Genomic DNA, 15,785 nt, shown 5'->3' with positions numbered 1-15,785 from the left:
GGGCTAGGGTAGTGTAAAACATTGGAGAACAAAAAAAGGGGGGGAGTATTGGGGTCAAAACTAAATCGGGTTTAAATTAACATACTGAGACAAATAGGGTTAAAGAGGTTGAGGTTAGGGTGGGATTAAGGGTTGGAAATTAACCAAAACCTTCCCCAACAAAAGTCTAATTCCATTTTATGTTAAGTCCCAATGGTTCTTTAGTTCCCAATGTATAAATCCAATATCTCTCCCTCTTTTTTCGTTCCCAATCCGTCCAATCCATGCCTTGTTGTAGTCCAGCCATTCTCAGCGAATCCCAGCCATGCTTAAGAAAATGTACAACCAAAGGTGCATCAGGTTCCTTCTTTTTCCTGATGTTATACACATGTTGGTACAATCTACTGTACAAATCATTTCTAGTTTCACCCACGTACTTCATTCCACACTTTGAGCAAAAAATAACATAAACACAATTCTTTGTTTGTGGGCTGAAACTTTGCGTAACTGAAATAATAGTCCTGTCCTTGACATTCCTAACAAACTCCAGCTTCGTAAACAGGGCCTCCAAGTACCTCGGTTTGCTCGAGTCGAGCCGTGGAAGTCTGGCCCTTACAAGCAGGTCAGCTAAGTTCTTGTTCCTCCGAAAGGCCGAAATGACCCTTGAATTTGGGATAAGAGCTGCCTGACCTATGACCTCATCAAAATGATTCTTCATGTGTCTGTTAAAATACCTGCTATTGGAGGAAAATGTGCTAATGAGTGGGAGTAAGTCCCCCTTGACCTTCTCACTGTCCTCCTGAAAGGTCTTAAGACATTTCTTTAAAAAAGATCGGGAATATCCCCTTTCACGCAATGCCTTAAATAAGGTGATTACTGCCTTTCTAAAGTCCGTCGGTTGGGTACAAATCCGCCGAAATCTGAGAAGCTGGGACTTAACGATACCACGGAAAGTGTGTTTTGGGTGGAAACTAAATTTGTGTAACAGGGCGTGCGTGTCTGTACTTTTGAAGAAAACTTTGACATCGAGTTTACGGGTGATGTTAAACATCGGCCCTTTGAACACCGTGGTGTCCAAAAAGTCTATGGCCTCCCTATTGATTTCAAATTTTAATTGAATTGATGGATCATGGGAATTCAACGTTTGCACAAATTCTGTAAATTCCAATTCAGAGCCGGTCCAAATCCCCCAAATATCATCCAAATACCTCAAATAATGGGCCGGCTTCTTTTTACACTTCGGGAGCACTTCTGCTTCCCAATTGGCCATGAATATATTTGCATACGCCGGTGCAAATTTCTTGCCCATTGCGGTTCCTTTAACTTGCAAATAAAATCGTTCATCAAACATGAAATCATTCTTTGTCAAATTAATTTCCAGCAATTGTAGCAATTCCTGATCAGGCCTTCTAGGATCTGGAAATTTCTGAAAAATATTCCTTACAGTAGCGATTCCCGCCTCAATTGGAATATTAGTGTACAAGTTGTCTACGTCCATGGAGAAAAAATAAAAATCCTCAGCAATTTTTAAGTTTTTAACTATGTCAATGAAATGATATGTGTCCTTCACATATGCAGGATGCTTTACAGATAATGGATTCAAATAAAAATCCAGAAATTCCGCTGTACGATAAGTCTCGCTCTCGCAATCCGAAACAATGGGCCTTCCCGGGGGGATCTCGTACGGGATGGTCCATTTGTCTGGAGCTTTGTGTATTTTCGGCAATATGTAAAACCGCCTCTCTCTAGGTTGCGAACTGCCCAATAGGTATTTGTACTGCTTAGAATTAATGAATTTTTTGTCCTTTAATGATTTAAGTATATTTTTAACAATAGGGATTGTGTCCAAATACAATGGTTTGTCCAACTTCCTGTAATATGTGGTGTCCTGTAATTGTCGTTGTACTTCAAACGTGTATTGTTCCCGACTTAAAATTACAACCGCCGATCCTTTATCGGCTGGCTTTATTACTATATGTTTAGCGGTTTTTAGCTCTCGCAGTGCTCTGACTTCTGCCAATGAAATGTTCTGTTTTTCTCTAATTGGTTTATAACACCTTTTAAACTTTTCCAAATCTCTATGAATTAAAGTTTCCACTTCTGGTGGAAGCTCCTGCACAGGCGGTGACCAATCCGACGGCCCCGTAAAAGGCATTTTATCCCTCCTTTTTGAGTTTCTAAAATACGTAGCTAACTTAACTTTTCTATGGTAAGCTTGCATATCAAATTCAAACTTAAGCTTTTCATTCTTACCTATATACAATGCTGGAACAAAGAACAGTCCTTTTCTCAACAGTTCCCGTTGTGGCCTCGAGAGTCTAAAGTTCTTTGCCAAGACCACCACGTCCTGACCTTGAAGGCCCAGTCCACTGTCGTCCCCATACTGGTCCAGACTCAGGGGGTGTTGCAGTTTAAAAAGGACGTCCAATGTTGAAACATGGCCACGCCCGTTTCCGCCGTCCAATGGATGTCATCTTCCTCGGTATGGAACAAGTCCTCGTCCAAAAGGGGAATGTGAACCCTATTCCGGTAGATAGGGTTAGGGGGTTAGGGTTAGGGTTAGGGGGTTAGGGTTAGGGTAGGGTTAGGGTTAGGGTTAGGGTTAGGGTTAGGGGGTTAGGATGGGGAAGATAATCCCTTCTCCGAAAGGAAAAGGAGCGTGCACGGTCCATCCCTCCCTGCGGCCCTCCGTACCCGTCCCAGAAGACTTGGTGGTCACGTCGGCGGCGGCGGCCATAGCGTACCACCGTCCAGCCACCGTCCATGGCGTCCAGAATATTTTTTTGTCTTTTTTCTTTTTTCTTTTTTCCAAAAAAAATTAAATGTGCTTCAAAAAATATTTATTTAATTTTAATGTGAACAAAAAACGCTTTCCAAAATGTGGAAAGGAAAAAGTCACGTAAAAAAAATAAACAACAAAAGAAGGTGTGCCAAAAAAACTGTTTATTCAAAAATAAACACAAAAAACACAACGTTTCGACCGTACACGGTCTTCTTCAGGTGTGGCACACAGAAAACTGTAAGCTAGGTTAGCTGGCAACAGTTGGACTGGCAGAGATGTGCTCTCATCGAGTGCCGAGTGGAAAATGAGCTCCTGTGTGAGCTCCGCCTTTTATATTCTCCCCTCGGCTGTGTAAAATCCCATTCGTCTTTTTTAACTTTGGTTCGGTAAAAATGAATTTGGTCTTTATTTTTTAATCTACATTACATTTTAACTGTTTTTTAGCCAAAAATAACATATTTGCACTCCATGAAATTACTGTTAATGAATTTTAAAGCCAAATTAATTTAATCACTGTTTTTACTCCCAATTTGTTTTTTAATCCATTTTTAACTGTAAATAGTCTTGCAAACCCTATGAATTGTGCTGATAAATTTATGAACCCTGGTTTTTAGAATTTTTAAGCCAATTTTCCAATTTCTCACTAATTTAATTCCCCCTTTATTAAATAATATATACCGAGGGTCAGGAGGTGGGGATAAAGTGGTTAGGGTTAGGGCTAACATACAGGGCTGGGGTTAGGGTTAGGATAAGACAAAGGACTGGGGTTAGACTAACCTAGGGCTTACATTGAGGTTAGGTTTAGGGATGGGGCTTGGGTTGGGGCTAGGGTAGTGTAAAACATTGGAGAACAAAAAAAGGGGGGGAGTATTGGGGTCAAAACTAAATCGGGTTTAAATTAACATACTGAGACAAATAGGGTTAAAGAGGTTGAGGTTAGGGTGGGATTAAGGGTTGGAAATTAACCAAAACCTTCCCCAACAAAAGTCTAATTCCATTTTATGTTAAGTCCCAATGGTTCTTTAGTTCCCAATGTATAAATCCAATATCTCTCCCTCTTTTTTCGTTCCCAATCCGTCCAATCCATGCCTTGTTGTAGTCCAGCCATTCTCAGCGAATCCCAGCCATGCTTAAGAAAATGTACAACCAAAGGTGCATCAGGTTCCTTCTTTTTCCTGATGTTATACACATGTTGGTACAATCTACTGTACAAATCATTTCTAGTTTCACCCACGTACTTCATTCCACACTTTGAGCAAAAAATAACATAAACACAATTCTTTGTTTGTGGGCTGAAACTTTGCGTAACTGAAATAATAGTCCTGTCCTTGACATTCCTAACAAACTCCAGCTTCGTAAACAGGGCCTCCAAGTACCTCGGTTTGCTCGAGTCGAGCCGTGGAAGTCTGGCCCTTACAAGCAGGTCAGCTAAGTTCTTGTTCCTCCGAAAGGCCGAAATGACCCTTGAATTTGGGATAAGAGCTGCCTGACCTATGACCTCATCAAAATGATTCTTCATGTGTCTGTTAAAATACCTGCTATTGGAGGAAAATGTGCTAATGAGTGGGAGTAAGTCCCCCTTGACCTTCTCACTGTCCTCCTGAAAGGTCTTAAGACATTTCTTTAAAAAAGATCGGGAATATCCCCTTTCACGCAATGCCTTAAATAAGGTGATTACTGCCTTTCTAAAGTCCGTCGGTTGGGTACAAATCCGCCGAAATCTGAGAAGCTGGGACTTAACGATACCACGGAAAGTGTGTTTTGGGTGGAAACTAAATTTGTGTAACAGGGCGTGCGTGTCTGTACTTTTGAAGAAAACTTTGACATCGAGTTTACGGGTGATGTTAAACATCGGCCCTTTGAACACCGTGGTGTCCAAAAAGTCTATGGCCTCCCTATTGATTTCAAATTTTAATTGAATTGATGGATCATGGGAATTCAACGTTTGCACAAATTCTGTAAATTCCAATTCAGAGCCGGTCCAAATCCCCCAAATATCATCCAAATACCTCAAATAATGGGCCGGCTTCTTTTTACACTTCGGGAGCACTTCTGCTTCCCAATTGGCCATGAATATATTTGCATACGCCGGTGCAAATTTCTTGCCCATTGCGGTTCCTTTAACTTGCAAATAAAATCGTTCATCAAACATGAAATCATTCTTTGTCAAATTAATTTCCAGCAATTGTAGCAATTCCTGATCAGGCCTTCTAGGATCTGGAAATTTCTGAAAAATATTCCTTACAGTAGCGATTCCCGCCTCAATTGGAATATTAGTGTACAAGTTGTCTACGTCCATGGAGAAAAAATAAAAATCCTCAGCAATTTTTAAGTTTTTAACTATGTCAATGAAATGATATGTGTCCTTCACATATGCAGGATGCTTTACAGATAATGGATTCAAATAAAAATCCAGAAATTCCGCTGTACGATAAGTCTCGCTCTCGCAATCCGAAACAATGGGCCTTCCCGGGGGGATCTCGTACGGGATGGTCCATTTGTCTGGAGCTTTGTGTATTTTCGGCAATATGTAAAACCGCCTCTCTCTAGGTTGCGAACTGCCCAATAGGTATTTGTACTGCTTAGAATTAATGAATTTTTTGTCCTTTAATGATTTAAGTATATTTTTAACAATAGGGATTGTGTCCAAATACAATGGTTTGTCCAACTTCCTGTAATATGTGGTGTCCTGTAATTGTCGTTGTACTTCAAACGTGTATTGTTCCCGACTTAAAATTACAACCGCCGATCCTTTATCGGCTGGCTTTATTACTATATGTTTAGCGGTTTTTAGCTCTCGCAGTGCTCTGACTTCTGCCAATGAAATGTTCTGTTTTTCTCTAATTGGTTTATAACACCTTTTAAACTTTTCCAAATCTCTATGAATTAAAGTTTCCACTTCTGGTGGAAGCTCCTGCACAGGCGGTGACCAATCCGACGGCCCCGTAAAAGGCATTTTATCCCTCCTTTTTGAGTTTCTAAAATACGTAGCTAACTTAACTTTTCTATGGTAAGCTTGCATATCAAATTCAAACTTAAGCTTTTCATTCTTACCTATATACAATGCTGGAACAAAGAACAGTCCTTTTCTCAACAGTTCCCGTTGTGGCCTCGAGAGTCTAAAGTTCTTTGCCAAGACCACCACGTCCTGACCTTGAAGGCCCAGTCCACTGTCGTCCCCATACTGGTCCAGACTCAGGGGGTGTTGCAGTTTAAAAAGGACGTCCAATGTTGAAACATGGCCACGCCCGTTTCCGCCGTCCAATGGATGTCATCTTCCTCGGTATGGAACAAGTCCTCGTCCAAAAGGGGAATGTGAACCCTATTCCGGTAGATATAGTCATTCAGGACCTGCAGATTCGACTTGTCTTCAGCTGGCAGGTTCTCCGAGAAATTAATCTGGGGAACCCAAATTTCTGCATATGGGAACCGCGTCCTCGCAGCCCTCACTGCCGCCTGCACATTCTTGATGGTCGTTTCCTTAGGCTTGTTGGCCCTGCTATTGATCCCAAAGGACAAGACCACCTTCTCCACCACCAGACCCTGTGGCGGTACCGTTTTCCTCAACAAGGCTTCTGCGTGGCGGAAGTCCGCCCCTGGAAAGCTCTCCACCTGCAAGTCCGTGTTGGAGAAGTCAGGGAATTTGGTGAGGTTCGAATCTCCCAAGAAAATCCATTTGCGATTCGCCACCCAGCTCCAATCAATCATCTTTCTTGTGGTGTTCTGATGGCGATTCACCCGGAAACGAGGACCCCTGGAACTCTCGACCTCATCAAACAGATCCCCTGAAAGATCAATCCACGGCTCCTCACCCTCAGAGCCTTCGTGATGGACCTGGGCTTGAACTTGCACATCCCGTGTTGAAGGCTGGGAAGATTGTCCCCGCTCCTCTGCTGCTTGGGCCTCTCTCTCGGCCTCTTCTTCCGCTCTAGCCCTGGCCTCATCTCGTGCCTCCTCTGCTCTCATCTCATCAAACATGGCCTCCAACTCCAACTGGGAGGCTGTACGTTCTGGAGGAAACACGAGGTCAGAGTCTGACAGGTGGTCCTCCTGCACGTCTTCCAGAAAAAGATCCTCTTCAGGAAGAACATCTTCCTCAGGAAGAACCACCCCTTCGGGTCTCCTCTTCCCCCGTTGGACTTCCCTCCTTCCGAGGGGAGATGGCATCCAGTCCGCCATGTTGGGGCTTGACCAGCTAGCCGCTGCATCAGGGACCCGGTCCGTCATGGTGGCCACCGAGGCCTTTGGCGCTACCCGCCGACGAACCTGAGGTGATTCACCCGCGAGCTTAGTTGAGATGAGAGCCTCAGCGTGGTCAATGATGCTCCGCGTGATCCGTCTTAGGTTCCGCTTGGCCCAGCGGGAGGCCACCTCAAAGGCCTTTCTCCATTCACGAGTGTCCATGCTGGAGAGTTCTTCCAGAAACCTCTCCAAGCATCCTTCATAATGTTCCATCAAAATCTGGAGGGTCATCTGACCCCAATTTCTTGCATTCCCCACGATCATGTCTGCTGTATCCCGCCGTGGGTATGCCGGCTTAATCATCCCAGCTAGGATATCCACCATCTTAGCAATCATCCTGGGCTCCGGCCTGCCTGGCTCTGGAGCCACGTTCTGGAGATGGTGCACCATCTTTATGATGCCATGCAGCTTACGAATCAGCCTTCCAAAATCGGGACTTGCCGCTTCTCTTATTACATCATCCTCTCTGGTCCTGGAAGAGCTCCCTCTTCGGGCCGGTTGGAAACGTCCCTGCCGGACCACAGCTGCATACGAGCGGGATGGGACTTGGGGACCAAAGTACCGGGGGACCCGGGGGGGAGGCACTGGCGGGTTAGGATGGGGAAGATAATCCCTTCTCCGAAAGGAAAAGGAGCGTGCACGGTCCATCCCTCCCTGCGGCCCTCCGTACCCGTCCCAGAAGACTTGGTGGTCACGTCGGCGGCGGCGGCCATAGCGTACCACCGTCCAGCCACCGTCCATGGCGTCCAGAATATTTTTTTGTCTTTTTTCTTTTTTCTTTTTTCCAAAAAAAATTAAATGTGCTTCAAAAAATATTTATTTAATTTTAATGTGAACAAAAAACGCTTTCCAAAATGTGGAAAGGAAAAAGTCACGTAAAAAAAATAAACAACAAAAGAAGGTGTGCCAAAAAAACTGTTTATTCAAAAATAAACACAAAAAACACAACGTTTCGACCGTACACGGTCTTCTTCAGGTGTGGCACACAGAAAACTGTAAGCTAGGTTAGCTGGCAACAGTTGGACTGGCAGAGATGTGCTCTCATCGAGTGCCGAGTGGAAAATGAGCTCCTGTGTGAGCTCCGCCTTTTATATTCTCCCCTCGGCTGTGTAAAATCCCATTCGTCTTTTTTAACTTTGGTTCGGTAAAAATGAATTTGGTCTTTATTTTTTAATCTACATTACATTTTAACTGTTTTTTAGCCAAAAATAACATATTTGCACTCCATGAAATTACTGTTAATGAATTTTAAAGCCAAATTAATTTAATCACTGTTTTTACTCCCAATTTGTTTTTTAATCCATTTTTAACTGTAAATAGTCTTGCAAACCCTATGAATTGTGCTGATAAATTTATGAACCCTGGTTTTTAGAATTTTTAAGCCAATTTTCCAATTTCTCACTAATTTAATTCCCCCTTTATTAAATAATATATACCGAGGGTCAGGAGGTGGGGATAAAGTGGTTAGGGTTAGGGCTAACATACAGGGCTGGGGTTAGGGTTAGGATAAGACAAAGGACTGGGGTTAGACTAACCTAGGGCTTACATTGAGGTTAGGTTTAGGGATGGGGCTTGGGTTGGGGCTAGGGTAGTGTAAAACATTGGAGAACAAAAAAAGGGGGGGAGTATTGGGGTCAAAACTAAATCGGGTTTAAATTAACATACTGAGACAAATAGGGTTAAAGAGGTTGAGGTTAGGGTGGGATTAAGGGTTGGAAATTAACCAAAACCTTCCCCAACAAAAGTCTAATTCCATTTTATGTTAAGTCCCAATGGTTCTTTAGTTCCCAATGTATAAATCCAATATCTCTCCCTCTTTTTTCGTTCCCAATCCGTCCAATCCATGCCTTGTTGTAGTCCAGCCATTCTCAGCGAATCCCAGCCATGCTTAAGAAAATGTACAACCAAAGGTGCATCAGGTTCCTTCTTTTTCCTGATGTTATACACATGTTGGTACAATCTACTGTACAAATCATTTCTAGTTTCACCCACGTACTTCATTCCACACTTTGAGCAAAAAATAACATAAACACAATTCTTTGTTTGTGGGCTGAAACTTTGCGTAACTGAAATAATAGTCCTGTCCTTGACATTCCTAACAAACTCCAGCTTCGTAAACAGGGCCTCCAAGTACCTCGGTTTGCTCGAGTCGAGCCGTGGAAGTCTGGCCCTTACAAGCAGGTCAGCTAAGTTCTTGTTCCTCCGAAAGGCCGAAATGACCCTTGAATTTGGGATAAGAGCTGCCTGACCTATGACCTCATCAAAATGATTCTTCATGTGTCTGTTAAAATACCTGCTATTGGAGGAAAATGTGCTAATGAGTGGGAGTAAGTCCCCCTTGACCTTCTCACTGTCCTCCTGAAAGGTCTTAAGACATTTCTTTAAAAAAGATCGGGAATATCCCCTTTCACGCAATGCCTTAAATAAGGTGATTACTGCCTTTCTAAAGTCCGTCGGTTGGGTACAAATCCGCCGAAATCTGAGAAGCTGGGACTTAACGATACCACGGAAAGTGTGTTTTGGGTGGAAACTAAATTTGTGTAACAGGGCGTGCGTGTCTGTACTTTTGAAGAAAACTTTGACATCGAGTTTACGGGTGATGTTAAACATCGGCCCTTTGAACACCGTGGTGTCCAAAAAGTCTATGGCCTCCCTATTGATTTCAAATTTTAATTGAATTGATGGATCATGGGAATTCAACGTTTGCACAAATTCTGTAAATTCCAATTCAGAGCCGGTCCAAATCCCCCAAATATCATCCAAATACCTCAAATAATGGGCCGGCTTCTTTTTACACTTCGGGAGCACTTCTGCTTCCCAATTGGCCATGAATATATTTGCATACGCCGGTGCAAATTTCTTGCCCATTGCGGTTCCTTTAACTTGCAAATAAAATCGTTCATCAAACATGAAATCATTCTTTGTCAAATTAATTTCCAGCAATTGTAGCAATTCCTGATCAGGCCTTCTAGGATCTGGAAATTTCTGAAAAATATTCCTTACAGTAGCGATTCCCGCCTCAATTGGAATATTAGTGTACAAGTTGTCTACGTCCATGGAGAAAAAATAAAAATCCTCAGCAATTTTTAAGTTTTTAACTATGTCAATGAAATGATATGTGTCCTTCACATATGCAGGATGCTTTACAGATAATGGATTCAAATAAAAATCCAGAAATTCCGCTGTACGATAAGTCTCGCTCTCGCAATCCGAAACAATGGGCCTTCCCGGGGGGATCTCGTACGGGATGGTCCATTTGTCTGGAGCTTTGTGTATTTTCGGCAATATGTAAAACCGCCTCTCTCTAGGTTGCGAACTGCCCAATAGGTATTTGTACTGCTTAGAATTAATGAATTTTTTGTCCTTTAATGATTTAAGTATATTTTTAACAATAGGGATTGTGTCCAAATACAATGGTTTGTCCAACTTCCTGTAATATGTGGTGTCCTGTAATTGTCGTTGTACTTCAAACGTGTATTGTTCCCGACTTAAAATTACAACCGCCGATCCTTTATCGGCTGGCTTTATTACTATATGTTTAGCGGTTTTTAGCTCTCGCAGTGCTCTGACTTCTGCCAATGAAATGTTCTGTTTTTCTCTAATTGGTTTATAACACCTTTTAAACTTTTCCAAATCTCTATGAATTAAAGTTTCCACTTCTGGTGGAAGCTCCTGCACAGGCGGTGACCAATCCGACGGCCCCGTAAAAGGCATTTTATCCCTCCTTTTTGAGTTTCTAAAATACGTAGCTAACTTAACTTTTCTATGGTAAGCTTGCATATCAAATTCAAACTTAAGCTTTTCATTCTTACCTATATACAATGCTGGAACAAAGAACAGTCCTTTTCTCAACAGTTCCCGTTGTGGCCTCGAGAGTCTAAAGTTCTTTGCCAAGACCACCACGTCCTGACCTTGAAGGCCCAGTCCACTGTCGTCCCCATACTGGTCCAGACTCAGGGGGTGTTGCAGTTTAAAAAGGACGTCCAATGTTGAAACATGGCCACGCCCGTTTCCGCCGTCCAATGGATGTCATCTTCCTCGGTATGGAACAAGTCCTCGTCCAAAAGGGGAATGTGAACCCTATTCCGGTAGATATAGTCATTCAGGACCTGCAGATTCGACTTGTCTTCAGCTGGCAGGTTCTCCGAGAAATTAATCTGGGGAACCCAAATTTCTGCATATGGGAACCGCGTCCTCGCAGCCCTCACTGCCGCCTGCACATTCTTGATGGTCGTTTCCTTAGGCTTGTTGGCCCTGCTATTGATCCCAAAGGACAAGACCACCTTCTCCACCACCAGACCCTGTGGCGGTACCGTTTTCCTCAACAAGGCTTCTGCGTGGCGGAAGTCCGCCCCTGGAAAGCTCTCCACCTGCAAGTCCGTGTTGGAGAAGTCAGGGAATTTGGTGAGGTTCGAATCTCCCAAGAAAATCCATTTGCGATTCGCCACCCAGCTCCAATCAATCATCTTTCTTGTGGTGTTCTGATGGCGATTCACCCGGAAACGAGGACCCCTGGAACTCTCGACCTCATCAAACAGATCCCCTGAAAGATCAATCCACGGCTCCTCACCCTCAGAGCCTTCGTGATGGACCTGGGCTTGAACTTGCACATCCCGTGTTGAAGGCTGGGAAGATTGTCCCCGCTCCTCTGCTGCTTGGGCCTCTCTCTCGGCCTCTTCTTCCGCTCTAGCCCTGGCCTCATCTCGTGCCTCCTCTGCTCTCATCTCATCAAACATGGCCTCCAACTCCAACTGGGAGGCTGTACGTTCTGGAGGAAACACGAGGTCAGAGTCTGACAGGTGGTCCTCCTGCACGTCTTCCAGAAAAAGATCCTCTTCAGGAAGAACATCTTCCTCAGGAAGAACCACCCCTTCGGGTCTCCTCTTCCCCCGTTGGACTTCCCTCCTTCCGAGGGGAGATGGCATCCAGTCCGCCATGTTGGGGCTTGACCAGCTAGCCGCTGCATCAGGGACCCGGTCCGTCATGGTGGCCACCGAGGCCTTTGGCGCTACCCGCCGACGAACCTGAGGTGATTCACCCGCGAGCTTAGTTGAGATGAGAGCCTCAGCGTGGTCAATGATGCTCCGCGTGATCCGTCTTAGGTTCCGCTTGGCCCAGCGGGAGGCCACCTCAAAGGCCTTTCTCCATTCACGAGTGTCCATGCTGGAGAGTTCTTCCAGAAACCTCTCCAAGCATCCTTCATAATGTTCCATCAAAATCTGGAGGGTCATCTGACCCCAATTTCTTGCATTCCCCACGATCATGTCTGCTGTATCCCGCCGTGGGTATGCCGGCTTAATCATCCCAGCTAGGATATCCACCATCTTAGCAATCATCCTGGGCTCCGGCCTGCCTGGCTCTGGAGCCACGTTCTGGAGATGGTGCACCATCTTTATGATGCCATGCAGCTTACGAATCAGCCTTCCAAAATCGGGACTTGCCGCTTCTCTTATTACATCATCCTCTCTGGTCCTGGAAGAGCTCCCTCTTCGGGCCGGTTGGAAACGTCCCTGCCGGACCACAGCTGCATACGAGCGGGATGGGACTTGGGGACCAAAGTACCGGGGGACCCGGGGGGGAGGCACTGGCGGGTTAGGATGGGGAAGATAATCCCTTCTCCGAAAGGAAAAGGAGCGTGCACGGTCCATCCCTCCCTGCGGCCCTCCGTACCCGTCCCAGAAGACTTGGTGGTCACGTCGGCGGCGGCGGCCATAGCGTACCACCGTCCAGCCACCGTCCATGGCGTCCAGAATATTTTTTTGTCTTTTTTCTTTTTTCTTTTTTCCAAAAAAAATTAAATGTGCTTCAAAAAATATTTATTTAATTTTAATGTGAACAAAAAACGCTTTCCAAAATGTGGAAAGGAAAAAGTCACGTAAAAAAAATAAACAACAAAAGAAGGTGTGCCAAAAAAACTGTTTATTCAAAAATAAACACAAAAAACACAACGTTTCGACCGTACACGGTCTTCTTCAGGTGTGGCACACAGAAAACTGTAAGCTAGGTTAGCTGGCAACAGTTGGACTGGCAGAGATGTGCTCTCATCGAGTGCCGAGTGGAAAATGAGCTCCTGTGTGAGCTCCGCCTTTTATATTCTCCCCTCGGCTGTGTAAAATCCCATTCGTCTTTTTTAACTTTGGTTCGGTGAAAATGAATTTGGTCTTTATTTTTTAATCTACATTACATTTTAACTGTTTTTTAGCCAAAAATAACATATTTGCACTCCATGAAATTACTGTTAATGAATTTTAAAGCCAAATTAATTTAATCACTGTTTTTACTCCCAATTTGTTTTTTAATCCATTTTTAACTGTAAATAGTCTTGCAAACCCTATGAATTGTGCTGATAAATTTATGAACCCTGGTTTTTAGAATTTTTAAGCCAATTTTCCAATTTCTCACTAATTTAATTCCCCCTTTATTAAATAATATATACCGAGGGTCAGGAGGTGGGGATAAAGTGGTTAGGGTTAGGGCTAACATACAGGGCTGGGGTTAGGGTTAGGATAAGACAAAGGACTGGGGTTAGACTAACCTAGGGCTTACATTGAGGTTAGGTTTAGGGATGGGGCTTGGGTTGGGGCTAGGGTAGTGTAAAACATTGGAGAACAAAAAAAGGGGGGGAGTATTGGGGTCAAAACTAAATCGGGTTTAAATTAACATACTGAGACAAATAGGGTTAAAGAGGTTGAGGTTAGGGTGGGATTAAGGGTTGGAAATTAACCAAAACCTTCCCCAACAAAAGTCTAATTCCATTTTATGTTAAGTCCCAATGGTTCTTTAGTTCCCAATGTATAAATCCAATATCTCTCCCTCTTTTTTCGTTCCCAATCCGTCCAATCCATGCCTTGTTGTAGTCCAGCCATTCTCAGCGAATCCCAGCCATGCTTAAGAAAATGTACAACCAAAGGTGCATCAGGTTCCTTCTTTTTCCTGATGTTATACACATGTTGGTACAATCTACTGTACAAATCATTTCTAGTTTCACCCACGTACTTCATTCCACACTTTGAGCAAAAAATAACATAAACACAATTCTTTGTTTGTGGGCTGAAACTTTGCGTAACTGAAATAATAGTCCTGTCCTTGACATTCCTAACAAACTCCAGCTTCGTAAACAGGGCCTCCAAGTACCTCGGTTTGCTCGAGTCGAGCCGTGGAAGTCTGGCCCTTACAAGCAGGTCAGCTAAGTTCTTGTTCCTCCGAAAGGCCGAAATGACCCTTGAATTTGGGATAAGAGCTGCCTGACCTATGACCTCATCAAAATGATTCTTCATGTGTCTGTTAAAATACCTGCTATTGGAGGAAAATGTGCTAATGAGTGGGAGTACGTCCCCCTTGACCTTCTCACTGTCCTCCTGAAAGGTCTTAAGACATTTCTTTAAAAAAGATCGGGAATATCCCCTTTCACGCAATGCCTTAAATAAGGTGATTACTGCCTTTCTAAAGTCCGTCGGTTGGGTACAAATCCGCCGAAATCTGAGAAGCTGGGACTTAACGATACCACGGAAAGTGTGTTTTGGGTGGAAACTAAATTTGTGTAACAGGGCGTGCGTGTCTGTACTTTTGAAGAAAACTTTGACATCGAGTTTACGGGTGATGTTAAACATCGGCCCTTTGAACACCGTGGTGTCCAAAAAGTCTATGGCCTCCCTATTGATTTCAAATTTTAATTGAATTGATGGATCATGGGAATTCAACGTTTGCACAAATTCTGTAAATTCCAATTCAGAGCCGGTCCAAATCCCCCAAATATCATCCAAATACCTCAAATAATGGGCCGGCTTCTTTTTACACTTCGGGAGCACTTCTGCTTCCCAATTGGCCATGAATATATTTGCATACGCCGGTGCAAATTTCTTGCCCATTGCGGTTCCTTTAACTTGCAAATAAAATCGTTCATCAAACATGAAATCATTCTTTGTCAAATTAATTTCCAGCAATTGTAGCAATTCCTGATCAGGCCTTCTAGGATCTGGAAATTTCTGAAAAATATTCCTTACAGTAGCGATTCCCGCCTCAATTGGAATATTAGTGTACAAGTTGTCTACGTCCATGGAGAAAAAATAAAAATCCTCAGCAATTTTTAAGTTTTTAACTATGTCAATGAAATGATATGTGTCCTTCACATATGCAGGATGCTTTACAGATAATGGATTCAAATAAAAATCCAGAAATTCCGCTGTACGATAAGTCTCGCTCTCGCAATCCGAAACAATGGGCCTTCCCGGGGGGATCTCGTACGGGATGGTCCATTTGTCTGGAGCTTTGTGTATTTTCGGCAATATGTAAAACCGCCTCTCTCTAGGTTGCGAACTGCCCAATAGGTATTTGTACTGCTTAGAATTAATGAATTTTTTGTCCTTTAATGATTTAAGTATATTTTTAACAATAGGGATTGTGTCCAAATACAATGGTTTGTCCAACTTCCTGTAATATGTGGTGTCCTGTAATTGTCGTTGTACTTCAAACGTGTATTGTTCCCGACTTAAAATTACAACCGCCGATCCTTTATCGGCTGGCTTTATTACTATATGTTTAGCGGTTTTTAGCTCTCGCAGTGCTCTGACTTCTGCCAATGAAATGTTCTGTTTTTCTCTAATTGGTTTATAACACCTTTTAAACTTTTCCAAATCTCTATGAATTAAAGTTTCCACTTCTGGTGGAAGCTCCTGCACAGGCGGTGACCAATCCGACGGCCCCGTAAAAGGCATTTTATCCCTCCTTTTTGAGTTTCTAAAATACGTAGCTAACTTAACTTTTCTATGGTAAGCTTGCATAT

The sequence above is a fragment of the Rhamphochromis longiceps genome, linkage group LG5, assembly GCF_057381845.1.
Source record: "Rhamphochromis longiceps isolate RC_006_pf linkage group LG5, R_longiceps_female_GT1.1, whole genome shotgun sequence".
In the NCBI taxonomy this organism is placed as follows: domain Eukaryota; kingdom Metazoa; phylum Chordata; class Actinopteri; order Cichliformes; family Cichlidae; genus Rhamphochromis; species Rhamphochromis longiceps.
Note: the sequence above shows the minus strand (reverse complement) of the source record.